Source organism: Phoxinus phoxinus (assembly GCF_949152265.1).
Source record: "Phoxinus phoxinus genome assembly, chromosome: 20".
In the NCBI taxonomy this organism is placed as follows: domain Eukaryota; kingdom Metazoa; phylum Chordata; class Actinopteri; order Cypriniformes; family Leuciscidae; genus Phoxinus; species Phoxinus phoxinus.
The window spans coordinates 27,193,353-27,199,352 of record NC_136895.1 but is presented as its reverse complement, the minus strand read 5'-3'; positions in this window follow the sequence as shown (position 1 = coordinate 27,199,352).

Genomic DNA, 6,000 nt, shown 5'->3' with positions numbered 1-6,000 from the left:
CGTTGCTTACTGACCAATCATCGCGTGCAGTCATCGAGAAGGCGGAACTAGCGACTGGCTCCAAGTGAGGTTTGTGGAGTTGATGGTTCAGATGTGTGGTGGGAGGTGGAAGAGGATGACTCAAACAAATCCTCCTCTGTCTCCTGGTCTTCTCCACCCTCATCTGTGATGCTGTGTTCCAAGTCATTCAACTACGATAAAACAAGTTGTATGAAATATCAGGCATAATAAGTAATGGCACAATATATGTTTGGAAGCAGATACTATAGAAAGCTCTATATTTATTTAAACGTCGGAAAGTACTGTAATAACCTTTACCCCAAACTTACATTCAGGTTGTAGAAACTGCAGGTTATTATAAATCCACTTCTGTCTGGAAGATAATTCTTTCTGAAAGTTAATTGTGCCACTCGGTTTGAACGGAATACTTTCAGATATTGTGTTCGGAGGTAAGCAGCTTTTGTTTGGACCTCACCAACTGTAGGTTAGAAATCAGATTACAAATCTATTACATCCAATTGTTATGTCTCTGTAATTGTCAACCACTCGGACGCACTCACACACATAAATACACACACATGAGCACATACACTCTCACTCACACACTCAAACACTCTCACACAAATACACTTACACACTCATTCGCACACACTCACACACTTACACAAACACAATTTTCTCTATAGCGAAGGAGAATGTAATGAATTGATTAGCTAGCTTAATGCTAATCCCAGTATTTTCCTCACCCGGTTGCTGAAACCCTTCCGCTATCGTTCGCCAGTATCGTTTTTATTCTTTCATATACTCTCTCAATGAAACATCACACAGGCAGGAGAACTGTTGCCACAGCTTCACAAACTTTCCTTCATTTCGTAACTCCACCTAGCAGCACCATCATCCCTAGTTCGTTTCACCATTTTTGAAAGCTGTGTATGGAATAGCTTTGTGACAATCAGCGGCTGGAGTGCCCGCTTGAGCCACTGGGGGGCACTCCTTCTCTAGTTTTCATTACTGCTTATGGTTTCATTTGGACTGATTATGCTTTATATCTTTCACCTGGTTTTGATTATGCTTGTTAGCTTCTATGATTTAAGCCTTGGTTTTCCTTTGTGTCTTTGCTCAGTATTGTTTGTGTCAGACTGCATTACCCAGCGTTTTCCGAGTTCCTTTGTATTTTCGAGTTTCACGGTTCCTGGACTCTGCCTGTATCTGGTTTTTCCCGTTTGCCTTCTCCCTGCATTGTACTTCTGATATTGGACTGCTTATCTGGTTTGACCCCTGCCTGTTTCCTTGTACCTGTCTCTGGATTCTCCTCTCATTAAAGCCTGCATTTGGATCACCACTGTCTGTGTCCGCGAGCAGTTCATGACAGAATACTGAGCCACTACTGATCCAGCGGCTGAGAGAGACACGGACCTCGTCATGGATCCCACAGCGCAGATCGTATACCTCCGTCAAGGGGAACGTCCTCTCAAGGTTTTTGTGACCGATTTTTTGAAGCTCTCTCGTCAGTCCTATTTAGATGATTTCTGTTTAATGATGTTCTTTCGGGGAGGACTGTCTGAACCGCTCGGCTCTGCTATACCGTTTCCAAGTTCAAGCTGGACTCTAAACCAATATATTGACCTGGCCCTTTCCATGGGCGGTTCGCTTTTTACTGTGGATTTTTTGGAACTTTTGCTTCACAGAAAGCCCGACGATTCGCCATTGTACACTGAATCCACGCATCAATTGTCTCCCGGTGAAGCAGCGCTTCGTAAGGGGTCCGCCGTATCCACGCAACATGTGAATCCCGACGTTCGGACACTTCACGTGAGCTCAGTTGTATTCCTGCCTCAAGGGTTTTCTACTGAGTCTGAGCGCGTGCCAACCGAACCCACGCTTCACGTCAGCCCAGCCGAGACCGCGCTCGATGAACCAGAGCTTCACGTCAGCCTCGACGAACCAAGTGAGCCGAGTGAATCGAGTGAATCGAGTGAGCCAACTGAGTCAAGTGCATCCTGTGAGTCAACTGAGTCAAGTGCATCCTGTGAGTCAACTGAGTCAAGTGCATCCTGTGAGTCAACTGAGTCAAGTGCATCCTGTGAGTCAACTGAGTCAAGTGCATCCTGTGAGTCAACTGAGTCAAGTGCATCCTGTGAGTCAACTGAGTCAAGTGCATCCTGTGAGTCAACTGAGTCAAGTGCATCCTGTGAGTCAACTGAGTCAAGTGCATCCTGTGAGTCAACTGAGTCAAGTGCATCCTGTGAGTCAACTGAGTCAAGTGCATCCTGTGAGTCAACTGAGTCAAGTGCATCCTGTGAGTCAACTGAGTCAAGTGCATCCTGTGAGTCAACTGAGTCAAGTGCATCCTGTGAGTCAACTGCATCCTGTAATGAATCAAGCCCAGTGAAGCGCCGTCGCAGAAGGAGAAGGAGGACTCGTTGGGCTCGCCAGGCTCCGGAGGGCGTTCCCAGACGCCTCGCCCTGCCGGCCCCGCCTCTGCGCCTCGCCCTGCCGGCCCCGCCTCTGCGCCTCGCCCTGCCGGCCCCGCCTCTGCGCCTCGCCCTGCCGGCCCCGCCTCTTCGCCTCGTGTTACCTGCGCCTCTTCCTGTGGTGGTTTCCAGCCTGGAGGCTTTAGCCGTAGATTTCCCCAAGTATTTTTTGGGGGGGGGCCGTAGGTACCCTGTGAGGGCCATGGAGGCGACGCCTACATGGACCTTTGCACGTCCACCTTCGCCTGTGTTCATGTCACTGGTCCTGTCCAGCCCTGTGCTCCCCACGCCCTGGTCCCTTGTTAAGTGTGCTCTGCCTTGGTCCCCTGTTAAGTGTGCTCTGCCCTGGTCCCCTGTTAAGTGTGCTCTGCCCTGGTCCTGTGTCAAGTGTGCTCCACCCTGGCTCCCTTCTGAATGTTCTCCGCCCTGGTCGCCCACGCTCCATGGTCCAGGCCCGCCTTGGCTGTGTCCTGGTCCCGTTCCCCTGCACGGGCCTGGCCCTCCATCCCATCCCCCGTTGACCTCCCCCCGGAGCTCTTAAGAGCGTCTGGAAGCCGCTCCTTAGAGGGGGGGTTATGTGACAATCAGCGGCTGGAGTGCCCGCTTGAGCCACTGGGGGGCACTCCTTCTCTAGTTTTCATTACTGCTTATGGTTTCATTTGGACTGATTATGCTTTATATCTTTCACCTGGTTTTGATTATGCTTGTTAGCTTCTATGATTTAAGCCTTGGTTTTCCTTTGTGTCTTTGCTCAGTATTGTTTGTGTCAGACTGCATTACCCAGCGTTTTCCGAGTTCCTTTGTATTTTCGAGTTTCACGGTTCCTGGACTCTGCCTGTATCTGGTTTTTCCCGTTTGCCTTCTCCCTGCATTGTACTTCTGATATTGGACTGCTTATCTGGTTTGACCCCTGCCTGTTTCCTTGTACCTGTCTCTGGATTCTCCTCTCATTAAAGCCTGCATTTGGATCACCACTGTCTGTGTCCGCGAGCAGTTCATGACAAGCTTCTCCTATTGGACAACGTCACCCATGTGATGGAACCCTATTTTTTTTGTTACAGTCTATGGATGGAACCCGTCGTGGAGTGCGGAAAAATTAAACATGCTAATCTTTCTGCCGTGATGTCGTGAAGCATCACAAATTGGTTGTTGTCCACTTTGACACTCTATACGAGATGAAACGATCGATTCTTGCATCCCGACGCCCGTTGTCGTTTATGAATCCCCACGACACCCTACGTCAAACGGATTGTTCCAAAATCGTGATGCAATTATATCAGAAGCAACTGCAATTAAATTACAGAAAAAATTAGAGTAATCCCTTACTTTACATTAATTACTTAGTAATGTATTACACCAAACACTGCTAAATGGTCAGTTGAACAACAAGATCGCAGCACAACACAATTCTCGCAAGGATGCATTGTGTCCTCATGTCCTTCTGAGTTCGTTCTTTCAAGCCTTGAAAATCAGGTCTCCGTGAGAACGCAAGTCCATTGTTTAAGTTTTTAGAATTAAGAAACAGCCTGTGTTCGATTGACTGAATTTTAGTTTGATGATGAATAGAGTGTGATGTCAAGTTACCAAATGCTAGAACTGATACTGCATGTTGTGTGTGTTTTTCCTATTTTTTTGCGTGCTTGATGTTAATTGCATAAAACAACACATTTCAGAAGATGAAACCATGATTTTTATTTATTTCCTGGAAAATACTTGTTACCCTTATGCTGTGTTTGGGTCTTTTTGACGACCTGAAGAGGGTTTTATTTTTGAATCGAATACCCCCCCCCCCACCAAAGATCATCAACCTACAAAAATAGCTTTGTCATGTTATATTATCACCAACTCTGAATCTTTTTGTAAACTTGTTTTCTTTCAAATAGGTCAGGTCAGGTCTTCCCCCTCAGGGTAGTTTTTGTTTATATTCTGTTTTATTTTTATTATTAATAAAAGCCTTCATTCTTCTGCAATTGAGTCCTTCCCTCCCCTCATCTCCTCAACCCCAAACCCTGAGTTGTGAGCGCTGTGTAAACATGATGGTTATTTTAGTTCTAGACTAAATGTGAACAAGATGATACTCATCTTGCATGAAAACATTCATCAAAATGAATACAAACTAAAATGCAATCTCAGATTTTTACGCAAAACTTTAAGAATGAACTATATTAAATTACAAAAATATACTTTATGTATTTAATCTTACTTTATTAATCAATGTGTTTGCTGCTGATCTTCAATGATCTAATTCAACCATACTACACTCTAAAAAATGCTGGGTTGTTTAAACCAAATTTTGGGTCAAATATGGACAAACCCAGCCGTTGGGTTACATTTTTAAATTCCATTTTTAACCCAACGTTTGGGTTTGTCCATATTTTACCCAAAATTGGGTTGAAACAACCCAGCATTTTTGAAAAGTGTTCAACCGTATCTATCTCTAACTTGCATATTTGACATAAATTTGAGTCCCCAATATTAAATCTAATTCTTAAAAATTCTTTTGCAGGGTATATATGATTCAGAATTTTAAAGTGCACCTCTTTACATTTAGGATTAACAGGAAATGAAAGAAAAGTAGTCCTAATTTTGCACACTTCTTTCTTTTCATAATAACGAAATATATAATTTCTCAATACCGGTCCTGGGAAACAATGATGTACTAAACAGTCTCTCAAAAATTTGTTAGAACATTTTCTGTCACCAAAGCTTAGTAGTTTTGGTATTATCATTGAATATTTCAAATGTTAAATTACTAATTTAATCATCGGTAATGGAATATTCGTGATAATTTTTTCATACATTTTAAAGGAGCAGCTTAGACTGTATTTACCACAAAAAGCATCATGGCTCAGTATATTCCCAACATTGTCCATCACATGTGTTAGTGACCATATGCCTTTCTGCCACCAATAAACAATTTCTGATTTTCTGTTCACGGTTATACGCCTGTTATTCCACATTGATATGTTATGGTGACTAAAATTATGCTTGAAAATCAATTTCCAGTATAATAATACTTGTTGATGGAAAGCAGAAAGTTTTACAGGGAGTTTGGAAAGTTCGAAGTCACATTGCACTAGAAAACTTTTTTTTGAATACAGTAGTAGGAATCTCAAACCAGAAAGAGGACTTATCGTTAATGAAAGACTGTAACCATCTAAGTTTAATGACCCCATTCATAATATCAAAGTCAATCGTTTTAAGACCACCATCTCCATAATCTTTAATCATAGAGATTTTATGTAGGCTATATAATGACTCTTCATTTTCCATATAAAATCAAAGTTTAATTTGTTATTTGCCTTTATCTTTTTTGCAGAAACTGCTAGAGAGAAACATGGACATTTACATTTACATTTATTCATTTAGCAGACGCTTTTATCCAAAGCGACTTACAAATGAAAACAATAGAAGCAATTAAACTAGCAGTAGGACAACAGTATGTGCTATGACCCTTCGCAGTTCAATCTAACGTAGTTTAGATTGATCAAGGTTTAGTTGAAGGTGGTGATCCTTCATCCAGCCA